At 45.9% G+C, this 19,426-nt stretch overlaps 1 protein-coding gene across 2 annotated transcripts in view; it reads left to right on the forward strand.

Moving 5' to 3' along the window:
* The window catches only part of LIMS2 (LIM zinc finger domain containing 2), a 589,342-nt gene that overhangs the window by 558,383 nt on the left and 11,533 nt on the right, over window positions 1–19,426 (forward strand). The window lies entirely within an intron of this gene.

The following is a 19,426-nucleotide window of genomic DNA, read 5'->3' on the forward strand; positions in this document are numbered from 1 at the left end:
ACCACTGGAGGCACTACCACCAGAAAAAACGTATTACGAATACACGACTTTCCATATTTGCACATGTAACCTACACTACTTCCTTTTTACCTTTGGTACAGTCACATTCTCTAGTTCTCAAAGTGCACTTCCATCATTCTTACCAAAGGAGACATACATGTTGGAATTCTGTTTGGTTTCGCTAGAACCTAACGCAACATAAATAGTGTTTAGTTACACAATTGCTACAAGTCTTTGTTGTCTCAACAACATAACCCTGCAAAGCCTCAAAATCATGAATACTAACTTTCTCAGGGACACATACACCATCCTTCTCACATCAAATAAAACTTGGTGTCCATGGAAGTCCATGTTTGCCTGAAACTCCTCAAAAGGTTAATCTCTTTGAACTTCACCATACCTACACAACACAACATGCACAAACAACATGTGCCACTCATGCTCAAACAGTTGTCTTCTAAAACACTGTTTGATCTCACATTGTGCATGTATCCAAATGACATATATCAATAACTTCCTTTACTATGTTCATTCACCATTTAGAACTCTTCATATACATAAAAAAGCATTAAACCAAAAATGCCTTCCCTTCTTTTTGAAAACATATACATCTGTAAAGGATACACTCATTTCCTGTGGCTCGGGCACAAGTACATTGCACCCTCTGCCGTCGGGCATCTTCACTTCTTGTATCTCAGCCGGCACACTACGTTGCATTCTCTGGCGTCAGACATCGTCTCTGCTTGTATCCCCGCCCGTAACACTCTCAACACGACAGTTTGACAGAGCTGGGCTGCTTTCGCTCAATCAGTACATTGCTATTTAATTACGATCTTCTACGCCTCTAAAGATCGCTAGATTTAACTCTGCACCAGAGTTCTCCTTTTTCTTCCTGTTTTCGACGCACGTTGCATAACACAGATGGGGTCCTTGCCTCAGACCCTACGATTCCATCACATCATCCTGTAATACGGAGCTGCTCTCTTCCATCAAATACGCAGTTTAACGTTCGGTGACTCTGTGCATACATAACGGCCATTCGCGCAAGCTCTGCTCTGACGTTGCATACTTTGCAAACACAGGCCCCTTTCTGTATGACGTCATAATTCTCCAATCTGCACTGGAGCATCTCACAATTCCTGCTACCAAACCCCCAGCCGGCTAACACATCGTATGCTTTACAACTCCGCTCTGAAACTCAAAACTCAACCATCCTACCTGGTCCGCCTCTGCAATTGTGCAAGTTTTAAAACTGGCCTTCTTTTACAGCTGGTCACGATTTAGAGCTTAGCTACTCTATCTAGTGTGCCTCTGCATCAGTGATTTAGCACTCACAGTTGCATGATTTAAAGTATTTTCTGAACCCTCACTCTGACCAAAAGGAGTCCTGCCTTGCTGCCCGATGCCTCCTAGTGGAACAGATTAACATAGATTATGACGCCACCTTTCATTCTCTCTCTCATTTTACAATTCATGCTGATGGGCTTAAATAAGGTTGTTCTCTGCCATTTCGAATTTCATTTGACGATAGTGTTACCTTGTTGCTCATAGATGGACCAGGTGCTCTTTCAAACTGTACTGACTGGTCATCATCTACGGTAGACTTGCATTGTTCTACTTTAGTCTCACTTGCCTTTTCTTGATACCTCTAATTACACATTTATCTCTTCATGGTTCCTGCTCATAGTCCTATTGGTTGTGTGCTTTTGCCTGCTGCGAGCACCACTATGCCTTCTCTACCACCTACTTTCCTGCGCTTAGATACAGCTGGTGAAGAACCACATCCATACAATAGGTTAGTCCCTCCTTACTCCCACCTCCTTTCACTGTTCCTATAGCAAAATCCTTGGCCTTCCCCTGCCAACAAAAATCCATCAACCAGTTTACTGCCCTCACTCTTCTACAGGGCCTAATCTTGCTCCCACCACTATGTCTCAATCCTCCTCCTCATGTCGTCACTCTTCTCTACTCCCAGCTGAGATGTTAAAATGTCTCCTGTTGAACCCCATCTCTAGCTTCATGCACGATCTTGAAATCTTGATGCATCTCTCATTGTACCAAAAGCTAGTTCACCAACTCTTGTCCTCCTTTCCTCATTAAAAGGACTCCATTATACATCTAGTATTACAAGAATCGAGATTATGCAATGTGTTCTTCGTCCCCTTCAAACACCCCTCTGGTTCCATCGACACTCAACTCCCGCCTTCTTCTGCAGCTATGTTTGCTTTCCCATCAACATCATCTGTTGCTCTCTCAACAACCTGTCTGCTACTTCTGATGCCTTAGCTGTCCTGGTTGCTGACCTCGCTTTCAGCCAATCCCTCCAACCTTGAAACACTGGATTTCTACAAGCATATCTCTCGTCCAGTCCACAACAAAGGTGGCACATGTCAACATTTGTTGTAGACTGTCCAGTTAGGGCCATTCATTATATACCAATCATCTCCTGGAATCACTGGGCCATCCTCTTTTGTACCAACATCCTGGCCCACCCACTCCTTCTCAGCCTTTTCCATGCCAGCCCCTCGCTCAACTATGTCCAAACGCTTGCATACGCTCGGTCTTTGACAATATTAGTCTCTGCCCTAGCTGATCTTGACCTCTCTACTTTTCTCAACTTCCATAACTCTTCTCTCTCGTGTGGAGATCTTCACAATGTTGCCCATCATTAACGCTCCGTAAGCTCACTAACAAAAAAGACTTTGCCAAATGGCTTAATCCCTAACCTGCTCAATCCTTGTTGAGAACAAGGTATTTTATAAAGCTCTTGACTCCCCGGGTGAATTTTACCACACTAGCACTCTCTCCCACAAAAAATATTTGTGCCTGCCTAAACAGGCATACTGCACGACACATATCTTCCTCTCCCCTAATAACTCTAAATAACGAATCAGTCATAGATGAACTCTCTTCATCCCCTTCCTCCTGCTTCTCTATTCCCACTATACTTCACTCTGCACTGGCTTTTCCTGTTTCTTTTCCTACAAAATTGTTGCCTTACGAAGAGGCATTGCGCTTTCTCATTCCAGCTCCCCCATCCCTTGCTCAGTAACTCCTCTCCCAGCCCAATTTGTTCTCTCCTTTTCACACAAAAACAGTTTGATGCCCTTTCAGAAACTGGTTCCCCTTGATCCCCATCCTTGGTCAGAAATCTTGCACTGTACTTGAATGATCTCTAGTTCACAGCATCAACATTTCCCACAAACCTAGCACAGGACTTCCTCCTCCCTCTTCCCATGCTCAAGCATGCTGCTATTTGTTTTTTAATTGTATGTGGTTTAAAAACCTTTACAAAATGTAGTAATTGCAAAATACATATGAAACATATGAAAAAGGAAATCAAACATTTCACCTTTCAATCATAAAATAAACACATTTCATCTATGTTATATCATATAAAAAAATAAAACCACTTATTCCAACCAATTTCTTAAATAGTGCTACGAGTTAATTTAACGCTCTGTACACTTTCAATTCTCCATCTGCAACACTGGATTGTTCTTTAAATCCAAATTGGCTTGAATAACGTTCAGGAATGGGATCAGTTTGAGCAGTAACTTTTGATTGAATCCCCACATACAACTTTCCCATAGGCTTTCTCTGCTTAACCAAGATGTCAAGGATAGATAAGATCCATAAGTCCTATATCTAAGAGTTTAAAAAAACTCACAGTATATGGTTAGATGCTTTAAAGATTCCAATGTAGAGGTATGTCTACAGAATCGACATCGTCCAGAAGTTGGGTTTATGTCCTCCAGCTTCCAACATTTAGTCCTTTCATTTGTAAGCAACTGATTCAATGTAAAGCACATGTATGTCTTGCGTGAACGATTACATGGAAACAACTCCAAATAGCAAGATCTGTTGCCCCATTTCCTGCGAAATTTTGAGTATTCATAATAAGTCTTACTCTTGCCCATTTGATCTAACATAAGGCACCAATAATACTGCTGAAATTTACGCTTACAAGACGGAAGACCAGCCACAAGATCATCTTTATTAATCGATGCAAAGTGCATGATTACTTCCATTTTCTTTTCAAATTTTACCATGGATGGAACAGAACCCTCCCTCAACATGAGTGCCAAATCTTTATATAAAGAGTGTTTCGGGGGGCAAGCATTTTTGCATAGCTTTTCAACATGCGTCAATGCCATTTAACTGAACCCTATAGTATAGTTGAACTTAAAATATGAATAATATCACCTGTGGTTTAGTCAAACTCAAACTGTGAATAATCTCACCCGGTGGTATAGTTGAATTTAGAAAGTACGAAATAGCGCTGTGGTACAGCGGTAGTACAGCTAATCATAGTGGGTGTGTACAACTAAACATCCGGTGGTATAGTTGTAGTGGGAAGGTGTGAACGATAACATCCAACGCCAACTATAACACAGCTCAAACTAACAAAAGCATGAGTCCCCCAAACCCACCAAAGACCTCCGAAAATAACCTCCTCGTGCCCACCTCCCTTCCCGTCCGCCCTACCATCCATACCCCCCACCAACCCATCCTGCCCTCTATCACATCCCCTACCCATCCCCTATCCAAACACCAAGCCAGCGGAGCACGATGGCGAGCCAACCATCCTAAAAACACTCCTCCTCCCATCCACCTACTATCATCATACCTGCTTCCCCCACCCACCCGACCAACAGCCAGCCTCTCCTCCCAAGCACTCCCATGCCCTCCTCCCACCCACCTATCATACACCCCCCACTCCCCTCATCAACCCCCACCATCATCCACCCACGAGCCCACTACTTCCCCTCCCTAAAAATTGCACGCCTCGCCCTGGCAAGAACAGTAGCTGCTTCCCTCTTCCCCTCCGACCCCCCTACCCTCTCTCACACTCCAACCGCAGCAAAAACATTGAAGAGAAAACGTACTTGGTCTCCCACAATTGCTCAGTACTCATCGCCACTCCTGTCTAGACCCACCCCCCCATCCTCCCAATCTTGACCAGCACCACCCTCCCCCCGCCTCACTCTACCTAAAACCCCTCTCCCTCGAATTCTCACCGACCACAACCAAAACTCCAAATCCAGTCAACCCGTCAAACCAGTCCAACCCCTGCACCCCCAAGCCCACCAACTCAACCGCCCGCCTACTCTTCCCATCGACCACCATGCATCCCCCCACTAGCTTCTCATTTTCCACCCCTACCCCCTCCTCTGCAATTCCCTCATCACCCTCCTGTACTGAAATTAATTGCATCCTTTTTAAAGCCCGATCTGTAGCAAAAAACAGACACAGCATTTTTGACCTCCTCGCCTCCGACAAACCGGATCTGGTCTTTATCACGGAAACCTGGTTCTCTGACGACTTCGCCCCGATCGCCAGCGAAGCATTCCCCCCAGACTACTCCCTCATCCCACTAAACCGTCCCTCTAGAGGAGGAGGAATAGCAATTGCCTTCAAATCTCACTTCTACGCCTCAATCATCGACAACCAGCCATCCATTCCTTCCTGCGAATCACTCCTCGTAAAACTCTCCCTCCCCCCCCTTCGTTCTCCCACAGCTTCCTAATAATCTAAAGACCCCCTGGCTACAATAGACAATTCTTAACCAACCTCTGCGACTCTATTGCCACCCTCCAAGTAAACCATCCCAACCTCACCCTCCTAGGAGATTTCAACATATGGCTTGACATTCCCACCAACCCTATGACACACTCTCTGGTTGACTGCCTTGACGCGGTTAACCTCCAATCCCTCATAAACAGCCCGACTCTCTATAAAGGACACACACTTGATGCCATCTTCAGCTCCCACAACCTGATACATCTAAACCCCCCCACCCCTATCACCTGGTCCGATCACTTAATTGTTTCTTTCGCCATCCGCTCACCAAACCCTCTCCCCTTACCTGAACCTCTGAATCTACGCAAATGCTGGAAGAAACTAATAATCTTTCCTGATCTAGCCAATGCACTCCTTCAGTCTCCACCTCCTACCTCCGTTCTCAATGAGCAACTAACCCCTGACGCCTTTGACTCATGGCTCAACACCTCACTAATGCGGCTCACACCCTCTTGCAAACCATCAGCCCGCCGTGGCCTTTTCCCTAGATGGTTCACACCTGAACTGAAGACCACTAAACAACTACATAAATCCCTAGAACGCAAATGGCGGAAAGACAAAACCCCCCTCAGCAGATCGACCTTGGCCCAGCACCTGCGCCAGTACAAGGCTGAAATCCGGAAAGCAAAGAAAGCCCATTACAACTCCCGAATCCTAAACTGTAAAAACCCCAGCAAAGAACTTCACAAAATCATCACCGAATTCACCAAACCATCATGCATCACCACCCTCCCGACCCCCTCACAATCACTGTGCGACTCACTCTCTCTACACTTTTACACCACAGCTCTCGAAAGAACAAATACTCTAACGAACAAACTAGCTCTGATACACCCACCAGGCAATCCACCCCCCATACCAGCCAACCCACCGCCTGCGACCACTTCCCAACCAACGTTCGACTCCTTCAGTCCAATATCAACTGACCAATTTCTCAAAGTTCTCTCCGCCCGCAAACCATCCGGCTCTCCGCTGGACCCTTGCCCAGCCACAACCCTCAAAGAAATTTTCGCATCTACCTGCGCAGGAGAACACGCAAGAACCATCATAAACGACTCCCTTTCCTCTGGAATTTTTCCTGACGCATTCAAAACGGTTCATGTCAAACCTCTTATAACAAAAAGCTTCCCTCGACCCTCTCGAGCCCAAAAACTACCACCCCATCTCAAACACCAGATTCCTAGCCAAACTCATTGACCGAACCGCCTACTCCCAACTAAATACCTTTGTCGAAGCCAACAATCTCCTAGACCCCGCTCAATCAGGTTTCAAAGCCCGACACGGAACCAAAACCAGCCTAACATCAATCTGGGATGACCTTAAAAACACAGCAGATTCTGCGGGATGGGCCGCATTAATCCTTCTTGACCTATCCGCCGCCTTCGACACAATCAACCACTCAATCATGTTTGACCGCCTCCACTCCCTAAGAATTCGTGGAACTGCTCTCAAATGGATAGCATCCTTCCTCAACAATAGGAACCAAATAACCCTACTCTCCACCTACTGCTCCCAAGCCCGACCAGTCGACACCGGAGTTCCACAAGGAGCATGCCTATCAGCCCTCCTGTTTAACCTCTACTTGGCCACCCTCCCAAGAATAATTCGCTTACACAACATCCTGTGCTACAACTACGCCGATGACACTCAACTAATTCTAAAACTCCTAAACTCAAAACCCAACTGCCGAACAGACCTCGCTTCCTGACTCCTCGACATAGATCTCTGGATGACCACAAACCACCTCTTGCTAAATCCCTCCAAAACCAAAAAAATGGTATGTGGCAACACTGAACTTCTTCCACACCCACTACCATGGCCATCCACTATGGGCAACTCACTGACACCCTCTAATTCAATGAAAAACCTTGGATGCTCCGTACACTCTGACCTAACCCTCTCGCACCAAGGCAACAATATCTCAAAGTCCTGCCACTACCACCTTAAAACTCTAAGGTGCATTTTTCCATACCTCTCCTTTCCCAACAGACTCTGCGCTGTCCAATCAATTGTTATATCAAGACTGGACTATGCTAACCCCCTCTACCTCGGAGTCCACGCTTACCAACTGAATAAACTACAAAGAGCACAAAACGCTGCTGCCAAACTGGTACTAGGCCCAGCCCTCAAAACCCTGCACTGGCTTCCGGTTGCCCGAAAAGTGACATTCAAAACCTTATGCATCTCTCACCGAGCACTGCATAAAACTGGACCTCAATATCTTTGAGACAAAATAAAACCCTATCACCTGGCTCGTACCCTAAGATCAAGCTCAACCTGCCTCCTAGTCATACCAAACACAAACTCAGTCAAGTCAGGTGGATCATCATTCTCAGCCTTGGCCCCCACTCTGTGGAATGCACTCTCGCCCAACATCCGACTCACCGAGGACCTCATGTCTTTCCGCAAACTACTGAAAACATGGCTCTTCCCCTAAAACCGACTCATGACTCAAACTGGATAACAACAACGCAATGACATTGGCCCAAAATGCTAGATCTTAAATAACAATCCAGCATCATGATCCGAGCAAGAAATCGAAAGATAATAACCACTAAGGTAAACTAAAAAGGACAAACACAATAGAATGAGTAAAAAGGATCATAGCAGTAAAGTGGATAGAAAGAATTAGTTAAAGTGGTTGAAATTAATGAAATGGATGAAATAAATGTAAAGTACAAGAAGATCAAAGTGGACGAGAGGAATAAAGTGGATGAATTCATGATACGGATGAATGCACAGAGTGCACTGAACTGGTAGAGTGCATGAAACAGATACATGGCATGGAAGGCAAAAGCGCATGGTACAAATGGAACAAATAGACTAGACGATTCAAATGCATGTAACGAGTGTAGTGCATGGGACAGATGGAGAACATGGGACGCATCGTGTGCGTGCGATAAGTAACATAAGTTGAACCGTCAATGCATGATGAATAGATGAAGTGAGTTGAGCAGATGAAGTCGGTAGAGCAGATGAATGTCGATGGAGAGGATGAAGTGCGTATAACAGATGAGAGGGTATAGCGGATGAGAGCGTATAAGCGATGAGAGCGTAAAGCGGATGAGAGCACAGAATGCGTGAGAGCGTGGAGCAGATGAGGGCGTGGAGCGGAGCTAAGCTATGGAGTAGATGATAGCATGGAGCGGACGTAGGGTGTTGAACAGATGTAGGGTGTTGAGCGAATGTAGAATGTGGGGGGGATTCAAGCAAATGTAGGGTGTTGAGTGGACGTAGGGTGTGGAGTGGAAGTAAGGTGTGGAACAAATGTAGTGTCTGGAGCGGCTGTAGAGTGTGGAGCAGCTGTGCAGCGAGTGTAGAGTGTGTAATGGGTCTAGAGTGTGTAATGGGTCTAGAGTGTGCAATGGGTCTAGAGTGTGTAGCGGGCGTAGAGTGTGGAGCGAGTGTAGAGTGTGTAATGGGTCTAGAGTGTGTAATGGGTCTAGAGTGTGTAATGGGTCTAGAGTGTGTAGGGGGCGTAGAGGGTGGAGCGAGCGGATGATGTATGTTTCGGAACGGGTTATGCATGTGTCGGAACGGATGATGTAGGTAGAAGGAACGGGTCAAGTATGTCGAATGGAATGGATATAGAGTGTGGAGCGGGTGTAGAGAATGGAGCGAACGGGTGATGTATGTGGAATGAACGGTTAATGTATGGGTGATGTATATGTCGGAATGGGTGTTAGGGAGAATTCTCTGTTTAGGCTGAATTTCCTAACCTAGTGAGTCCCCCAGCAGCTTTGCTGGATTTTTGGGGTTTATTTTGTTCTCCTGCCAAGAGTGAGACTCTTTTACCCTCACTCCTGGGCATGATTTGAGTGTGTTTCTTTGACTCTAGATGTGTTTAATGGGCTATGGGGTCTTTTACTCCATAGGGCTTCATGTGTTTTTATGATGTGTGTTACACAGCACCCTCAGTGCAGTAACACAGGGGTGTCATAGTGACCCCCCAGAATAGACTCCATACCCTGGGACTGACTACTGTCTCCCAGGGCATGTAAAGTCGCCATTGACTTTACTAGTCTCAAATTCTGAACAGAACCAGTACAAACCATCATATTGTGGACGTACTGGCCGGGGCAATTCGACTGCCCCGGGGTCTGTTAGTCGAGGGGGCACGTCTCCGTCCCCCCTGATCGAGTTTTGGCTGGTGGCAGTGGAAACTACTTTTTATATTCGACTGCAAATATATTCCTATGGGATTTTCCCATTGTTCGAGGCTACCAACTTTAATTATTTAATTCTGATAGCCTCGAACATACCGCCGGTTTATTTAATTAATATTAATTCTCCGGTTCGTATTTTTTGCCAAGACTCAGTTCTAAAATGGCGTTGGGTTCTCTTCTGTGACTCCAACCCAAATCGAGCCCTTTGTTCCACTTTTTGGTGGGCTTCTCCACAGAAGCCTCCAAAAGTGGTGCCACTCTGTCTGGGTACCACAGGGGGTTTAGGCACCCTGGACTGAGTTGCCTAGGCAACTCAAGTCGCACTCCGTCCTGATTGGCCCAAGTGGTGAGCCGGCCGGCTCACCACTTAGCATGTTTGAGTGACAGCTAGGCTGAGTGAATGGGGGTTTTCTGCATAAAAGCAGGGTTTTGGGGACTGGAACTTTAGAAGTCGCCACAGGACCTAAGAATCCGACGAGGGAGAAGCTGAGCGGACCTGCTACGAAGACACCACCGGCGGAGCCCTGCTGAACCGTCTCACCACTTTTCCCAACGACAGAGGAGATCTCCAGCCCGGAGAGTCTTCTTCCTTCGATTGGTGGGGATAACCAGTCTGCTTCCTTTTTCGCTTCCTGGAACAACTCGTGGCCGCCTTGCCTGTGTCAAGCACCCCGGCAACCGGGATACCACGTTTTACCACTACCGTGAATCAAAGGGTAGTACCTTTAACCGGAAAACTCAGCGGCTGGTTTCTTCCCTGGAAGTGCAACAACCTTCATCTTTCCTCCACGTCGAGATCTTCTCTTCCTCTAGACGACGCCGCGACTTGCACCCGCTGCCAGGAACAACTGCCCCCGCTGGATGATCCTTTCCACCTAAGGTACCGTGTTCCGCCTGGCTTCCCTTGCAACCGACTGTACGGGGTAGATTTAGCCCCCGGCTTTCGAACCTGGGTTAGCCTGGGACACCCTGGCTAAACTTTTTTGAGCCTAACTAAAACCTCTCTGAACTCCCTGCAAGAATTTTTAAGCCTGTTGTCATTGTGTGATGTTGGGTACATTTGTGCTCTGCTCTCTCCAAGAGTGGGCCCGGCCTATGGACTTTGGCTCACAAGTAACTTTTGACTTTCCTGCCTTGCTTAAGAGTTCCTAAGTATTAGTGTGGTGTATTTTCCTACATTCTGCCTTTTTCCCTCCCTTTTTCGTTAACTTATTGGAGTGCCATCTATAGTTAAGCGCTCACCTCTGTCTGGAAATAAGTGGTGTTAACTAAGACTTGTCTGATAAGGAATAAGGGATGTATATATAATAATAGTAACTGTATTTAGAGTGATTTACAATATTAGTGCTGGAGTGTTTCAATAAGTGTGTTTTTAAATAAATAATTATATACCTTGATACCAAAGCTCTGGTCAGTGTTTGCTTGTGCTATTGTGTCTGAGTGCCTATTGTGTATACTTTACATACTGCCTAACTCTTCTTGAGGGAAGTCTGACTGCTCAGCCACAGCTACCAGGTAAATCTGGGTGGTACAGACTGCTACCAAGTGGGTTTACTGCCAACACCTGTAGTCCTAAATCTTTTGCAATGGTCCCCAAGGGAACTGCACAGGTTTCTGCCCAACACTGGTGGCAGCGGTGGGATTTGTATTAAGTATACACTTTAGAGTGCTTTGGGATACCTTAGTGCAACTAACCACAAAGCTTAGCACTGAAAAAGTAATCTTGCTAACATGTCAACTATGGAAAATTATAGTCAAGAGTCCCTTGCTACAAAAACTGCTGATTGTCTAAGAGTTCTCTGTAAGCATAAGAATCTCCTGACTAAAGGCAAGAAAATGTAATTAATAGAAAGGTTGCTAGATAACCAAAGTCTGGATGATGGTTCAGAGGAACCTACCATGCCAGAAACAGTAGATAACAGTATAGAGATTGATGTTGATCAAAATGTTGATAATCTTGAGGAAGAGTCAGAAGAGGAGGGTGAGGCTGCTGTGACTGCCCCCCCTAGGCCTCTGCCTGCTCTGCCAGCTGTACCTACTGGACCTTTGCCAGGTCCCACACTTAGTCCTCAATATCTTGAGCTAGAGAAAATGAAACTTGAATTAGAATTCAAGAGACTAAACACTCAGGCTGAACAAAGACACCAGGAACTGAATCAAGAACTCAGGCTAAGGGAAATGGAGCTCAAGCATGAGCTAGAAATTAAGAAATTATCTGTAGACAATGCTTCTCTCTCTGACTCCTCTAGAAGTTCCAGTCTTAAAAGACCCCGGATGCCTAAGGAATTGATTGGTATGTATGAGCCTAAGTTGGATGTGTTGGATTGGTTGTCTCTGTTTGAATATGATCATGGGCTCCAGAACATCACAGGAAATGACTTACTCACCTGGTTGTTCTCTAGGCTTCCCCCTGTTGCAACTGATGTGGTAATGGAATTGGGGAGGAGGATAGGAAGGAGTATGAACGTGTGAAACTAGCTTTGATAGCTAGATTTGGGAAGACCCCTTCCCAGTATCTTAAGAGGTTTAGAACCCTCAAAAATAATGATGGTACCCCCTGGGCTACCTGGGTGAGTGAGTGTTTGAAAAACTTAGAGGGATGGATTAAGGGTTACAAAGTGAACACTTATGAAGGTATGAGAAATCTGTTTATGTTGGAGTCAATGTATGATGCCTGCTCTCCTGAGCTCAGACAGCACTTGGCTGACTCAAAGGAATTAGATTCCAGGAAACTAGCTAAGGCTGCTGACTTGTGGGTTGCCAACAGGGCCACTCACAAGGATTCAGGGGTCACTCAGAAAAAGGATGAGGGAAAGCAGCCACCTAAAGTGAATCCAGAGAATTCTAATACCTCCCATACCAAAGAGGGCCACAAACAACAAAATAACCAGGGTAAGCCCCAGGGTAAACCGAACCAGGCTAGTGTACCTTCTGGTCAACAACCAGAAGGAGGTCAGAACAAGCCACCCTTTCAGAGAGCATTTGGACAATGCTATATCTGTAAGGCTACTGACCATATCAAAGGGGATCCCAGATGCAAGGGTAAACATGCAGGGATCAGCACAGTCTCCTTAGCCTTCACTCCTGAGGATGAAGTACAGATGGCTAGTGCTCACCTTGAAGCTTTTGCTGAAGAACCCTTGGGTCTTCAAGCAACTGTGTCTATATAGTCCATGGATCTGGTTAAGTCCCAGAATAGGGTTGTGTATAACTCCCTACCTGCAAACTCCAAAGTATATTATATGGACAGTGTTCTTGTCAATGGCCAGGATACCCCTGCCAGGAGAGACACTGGGGCCAGCAGAACAGTAGTGGATGAAAGCTTCTTTCAACCTGAGGATGTGGCAAAAGCACCCAAAGGTCCCAATAGGATGTCTGGAGGCCCTGTCCAAATGGTTCCTATTCTATCAGCCCTCATTCAGTGTAACAACATGACAGTGAGGATCCCTGTCAGTGTGCAGACTGAGGTGCCTGGGAAAGTCCTGTTGGGGAATGACCTGAGAACTCTAGGAGTAGTGTCAAATACCCCCAGGCCTCCCAGTATGGAGAACCAGAACCTAACCAAATTGGCTAGAGAGGCCACCTTAAGGGACCACCCTAAGCCTGTGGGAACCTCTACTGAGACCCCCACTACAACCCCTGGTGTTAGTAAGTTGACCTCTAACCCAGGCACATTTCAGGCTAGTACATTAGGGAAATGGGAGCCCCAACCAAGCTCCATCATTGTCCCCCCAGTTTCAGAGTCTGTGACTCCCCCTGCTTCTGAGGAAGAGGAGGATAGACCTACTGGACCTTTACCTAGGCCTGAGAGAACTGGTAATTCTCAATGCTGGTGCAAAACCAGGAAAGAAAAGTCTAAGGCCAAAAACCTTCAGACTGTTGGACCTTTTACTGAAGACCCCAACCCAAATCCTAATATTAGGGGGGAAACTCCTAAAATAGGTAAGGTTAGATCTAGGAGGAAGGGGAAGCAGGGACATTGCCTAACCCCAACCCCTCCAACCAAGAAGCCTAAAACCCAACCTGCTCCCACAAGAGAGGTGGCGAGGAACCTTGGAGGCCCCTCTAGATCTAAGGGAATCCTTTGTAAGGACTCCTTGAAAAAGCCTAACACAGGTTCAGAAGTTGTACCAACTTCTGAGGGACTGGTCAACCAGATCCCCTATAACATTGAAAAGACTGATGTTCCTCAAAGGGTTTGTAGGTCATGTAGCTTGCAAAGGAAAACCTTTGATTGGACCATAGAACATAGGTCAAGGTGTCACCACCAAAATGCTGATTGTCTCTCTAGGATGTATGTCATCGACTAGAGGTATGAGATTTACCCAGGAGTGGATTAAATCCTCCTGTCCCTTAGTCTGGGGGTCGGGGGGCTAGTGGGAGAATTCTCTGTTTAGGCTGAATTTCCTAACCTAGTGAGTCCCCCAGCAGCTTTGCTGGATTTTTGGGGTTTATTTTTTTTCTCCTGCCAAGAGTGAGACTCTTTTGCCCTCACTCTTGGGCGTGATTTGAGTGCGTTTCTTTGACTCTAGATGTGTTTAATGGGCTATGGGGTCTTTTACTCCATAGGGCTTCATGTGTTTTTGTGGTGTGTGCAGTAACACAGGGTCGTCATAGTGACCCCCCAGTATAGACTCCATACCCTGGGACTGACTACTGTCTCCCAGGGCATGTAAAGTCACCATTGACTTTACTAGTCTCAAATTCTGAACAGAACCAGTACAAACCATCACATTATGGATGTACTGGCTGGGGCAATTTGACTGCCCCGGGGTCTGTTAGTCGAGGGGGCACGTCTCCGTCCCCCCTGATTGAGTTTTGGCTGGTGGCAGTGGAAACTACTTTTTATATTCGACCGCAAATATATTCCTATGGGACTTTCCCATTGTTCGAGGCTACCAACTTTAATTATTTAATTCTCATAGCCTCGAACATACCGCCGGTTTATTTAATTAATATTAATTCTTCGGTTGGTATTTTTTGCCAAGACTCGGTTCTAAAATGGCGTTTGTGTTCTCTTCTGTGACTCCAACCCAAGTCGAGCCCTTTGTTCCACTTTTTGGCGGGCTTCTGCACAGAAGCCTCCTAAAGTGGTGCCACTCTGTCTGGGTACCACAGGGGGTGCGGGAGGGGGTTTAGGCACCCTGGACTGAGTTGCCTAGGCAACTCAAGTCGCACCCCGTCCTGATTGGCCCAAGTGGTGAGCCGGCCGGCTCACCACTTAGCATGTTTGAGTGACAGCTAGGCTGAGTGAATGGGGGTTTTCTGCATAAAAGCAGGGCTTTGGGGACTGGAACTTTAGAAGTCGCCACAGGACCTATGAATCCAACGAGGGAGAAGCTGAGCCGACCTGCTACGACAACACCACCGGTGGAGCCCTGCTGAACCGTCTCACCACTTTTCCCAACGACAGAGGAGATCTCCAGCCCGGAGAGTCTTCTTCCTTCGACTGGTGGGGATAACCAGTCTGCTTCCTTTTTCGCTTCCTGGAACAACTCGTGGCCACCTTGCCTGTGCCAAGCACCCCGGCAACCGGGATACCACGTTTTACCACTACCGTGAATCAAAGGGTAGTACCTTTAACCGGAAAACTCTGCGGCTGGTTTCATCCCTGGCAGTGCAACGACCTTCATCTTTCCTCCACGTCGAGATCTTCTCTTCCTCTGGACGACGCCATGACTTGCACCCGCTGCCAGGAACAAATGCCCCCGCTGGAGGATCCTTTCCACCTAAGGTACCGTGTTCCGCCTGGCTTCCTTTGCAACCGACTGTAAGGGGTAGATTTAACCCCCGGCTTTCGAACCTGGGTTAGCCTGGGACACCCTGGCTAAACTTTTCTGAGCCTAACTAAAACCTCTTTGAACTCCCTGCAAGACTTTTTAAGCCTGTTGTCATTGTGTGATCTTGGGTACATTTGTGCCCTGCTCTCTCCAAGAGTGGGCCCGGCCTATGGACTTTGGCTCACAAGTAACTTTTGACTTTCCTGCCTTGCTTAAGAGTTCCTAAGTATTAGTGTGGTGTATTTTCCTACATTTTGCCTTTTTCCCTCCCTTTTTCGTTAACTTATTGGAGTGCAATCTATAGTTAAGCGCTCAAATAAATAATGATATACCTTGATACCAAAGCTCTGGTCAGTGTTTGCTTGTGCTATTGTGTCTGAGTGCCTATTGTGTATACTTTACATACTGCCTAACTCTTCTTGAGGGAAGTCTGACTGCTCAGCCACAGCTACCAGGTAAATCTGGGTGGTACAGACTGCTACCAAGTGGGTTTACTGCCAACACCTGTAGTCCTAAATCTTTTGCAGTGGTCCCCAAGGGAACTGCACAGGTTTCTGCCTAACAACGGGTGATGTATGTGGAAGGAACGGGTCACATATGTGGATGGAACAAGTATGTAGATGGATAGAAAAGGTGAAAAATGTGGAAGAAACGGGTGAAATATGTGGAAGGAACAGAGAAAATGGGATGATGGAAAGGGTCAAGTATGCGGATGGAACGGGTCAAGTATGCGGATGGAACGGGTCAAGTATGCGGATGGAACGGGTCAAGTATGCGGATGGAACGGGTCAAGTATGCGGATGGAACGGGTCAAGTATGCGGATGGAATGTGTGAGGTGTGTGGAAGGAACGTGTGAAGTATGTGGATGTAATGGGTGAAGTATGTGGATGTAATGGGTGAAGCATGTAGTTGGAATGGGTGAAGTATGTGGGAGGAACGGGTGAAGTGTGTGGAAGTGAACGGGTGAAGTGTGTGGAAGTGAACGGGTGAAGTGTGTGGAAGTGAACGGGTGAAGTATGTGGAAGTGAACGGGTGAAGTATGTGGAAGTGAACGGGTGAAGTGTGTGGAAGGAACGGGTGAAGTGTGTGGAAGGAACAGGTGAAGTGTGAGGATGAAACGGGGAAGTACGTGGGTGGAACGGGTGAAGTGGATGAAATGAAAGAAGTGTGTGGACGAAACAGGTGAAGTGAGTAGAATGGATGAAGTAGGTGGAAGAACGGATGAAGTATGTAGATGGAAAGGGTGAAATGGGTGGAACCGGTGAAGTGGGTGGAACGGAAGAAGTGTGTAGACTAAACGGGTAAAGAGGGTGGAAGGATGAAGTGGGTGGATGAACGGATGTCGTATGTGGATGAACGGATGACGAATGAAAGGCCAAAACAGGGTATATGAAACGAGTCAGGAGGTGGATGGGGAATGCATAGAGAACAGATAATGTGGAAATGAGCAGTCCGGATGATCAAGCGATAACATGTATAGATCGGACAAAGTGCATTGATTAGAAGGAATACATAGAACTGATTGTTTGCTTAGAACTAAGCGAGTACATACAACGGATGGAATGCACGGAACAAACAGAGAGCACAGAGTGGACACTTAATAAAACAAAACAAAAAAATAATAATAAATGAATAAATAAAAATTTAAAGAGTATGGAACGATCTGTAGTGCATTAAACAACCGAAGTACATGCAACGGCTGGACTGCATGGAACGGCTGGAGTGCATAGGATGGTGGGAGTGCATGGAACGGTTTGGAGTACATGGAACAGCTGAAATGCATGGAACTACTGGAGTGTGCTCGACCTCAAGATATAAACCACCTTATCACATCTCCACGCTTACTCTCTCCTTTACACCACCACTCAACTAGAACACAGCGATACTATGACACCATTCGGTATAGCTGTTCTCATACCATCACTTGCCTCATGCTCCCCATCATCCTATCTAAACACAGCTGGTTACACACCCTCCAGCCTAGGCGTTCTTCTCAGGCCTAACGCAGCCAGAATCGGTCTGGGTAATAACCTGCCAGAACGAACACATACTCTTGATCTCCCAAACACCACACCTACCGCTAAGAAGCAGCTATCACAGATATGCAACACCGCTGCACACATATCCGGTGCTCACACGCACCTATGACTCTCTCTCTCTACTGAATTGAACTTCGGTTCCCGAGGGTGTTCAACCTACCAGCGCCCTGAGATCCTACCAAGGGTACATAAGGCGCTATATAAATGTAAAATAACATAACATAACGGTAAAATCCCCAATTCGTGAAAGATAACTATATTCGGAATAGAAAGGGCTAAGCCTAGCACCTGCTTCCACATTCTACCCTGTATTAAATCGAGAAACCCCTCCATGTCAAAAAGACAGATGTCCAATGCATATAGCAGTATAGGTTCTACTTTCAAGAGATAGTATTGTAGACAGGGCAGAACAGAAAATTGACAAAACTTGTTGTAGATGATTTTGATGAGGTGAGTGATTTCGCCTTTACATTAAGAAGATCTTTCCAAGCAGATGTACAATAAGTAATTGCAAGGGTGTAACCGAGATATAGAATTGAGGGCATCTGCGGGATACACACCCTATTCAGACACCAATTGAATCTCGCAATTGAAATGATAAATGACTTAGACGTGTTAATTTGAAGATTATGCTTTTGGGCAAAAGTGAGGAATACGTTTAGTTTTGTTTGAAGCCCAAAAGGAGTGTGGTCTAAAAACATAAGATCGTCAGCAAAACCAATACAGTTAAGCGCCAGACGACCCAATTTCACTGGAAAAATAACATTCTTTCTCCAGTCAGCATCCATGCCCACTAGGTAAAGATTTGCCAGATTGCCGCCCTGTTTAAATCCAATCTCAGTGGGGATAGGATTGGTTTCCGCCCACTCATTGCCAGCCTTATTTGATACGAGGTATTTAGTTGTAAAAGTGCAATAACCGCCACCAGCTCCAGAGGAATGGTTCACAGTCAATCCACACAGGGTGTACATTGCTTATTGTCAGTGGCACCGAGCACATAATGTATACCCTAGCCCCTTGACACAGGTGATGCACATACAAATGCACATATCAAGAAATGCTTGTAATGCCGTATTTAGTCAAATCGATTCCTGAGCACTTCACAGACAACAAGAGATGGCCGCTGTTAACTCTGCCACCAGTCATCCAAACCTGCAAATGTTAACTGGAAGGCTTGAGTCCATTTGGAGAGTCGGGGGAAATAATTCGTTTTCTTTCATTTTTGCATAAGGCATTCTCCTTTGGGAATGTTACCCTTTGTTTAGATGAGAGAAACTTGAGTTCCCTTTTTGCCAACTTCCAGAACCCTAGAGTTTGGCTATGAAGCAGGGGATTAGTACTTTTTGTGCAATGTCATCCTATAGAGCTTTTATACTGCACCAATCACCACATAGTGCGGCATTTTCAAACCGTGCAAAGGTATTCAATTATTTTACCTGAATGTGCTGCTTGTCGCATTGCTAATGTACAACTAAGAAGTGTGCCTTTAAATGATTCAGCTTGCAGAACTGTGCTGTAAGTCTTTTATTTAGTGGTTTGTTTATTTAGGGGCACCCAGCAACACAGTGCCATTAAATGAATGAGTTCCTTATTTATACTCCTAAAACAATCTGCAAACTGAAATGATGTGGATACTGAGCCAAGCAATGGTTGGCAATACCTTTGATGTTAAAATCCTTTAGATTCAGGATTATGAGGACTTCTATAACTCTTCATATTTATAGTAGGTGATTTATAAAGCGCACATCTTAAACATTACAGTATTTCTCACTATGCTGTTAATACTATGTTAGACATTTAACATTAAGTGGGACCTATAAAATTCATACCTTAAATATTGAAAATGTTGAGGAGCCT

The sequence above is a fragment of the Ambystoma mexicanum genome, chromosome 10 (genome assembly GCF_040938575.1).
Source record: "Ambystoma mexicanum isolate Mex_15411 chromosome 10, UKY_AmexF1_1, whole genome shotgun sequence".
In the NCBI taxonomy this organism is placed as follows: Eukaryota; Metazoa; Chordata; class Amphibia; order Caudata; family Ambystomatidae; genus Ambystoma; species Ambystoma mexicanum.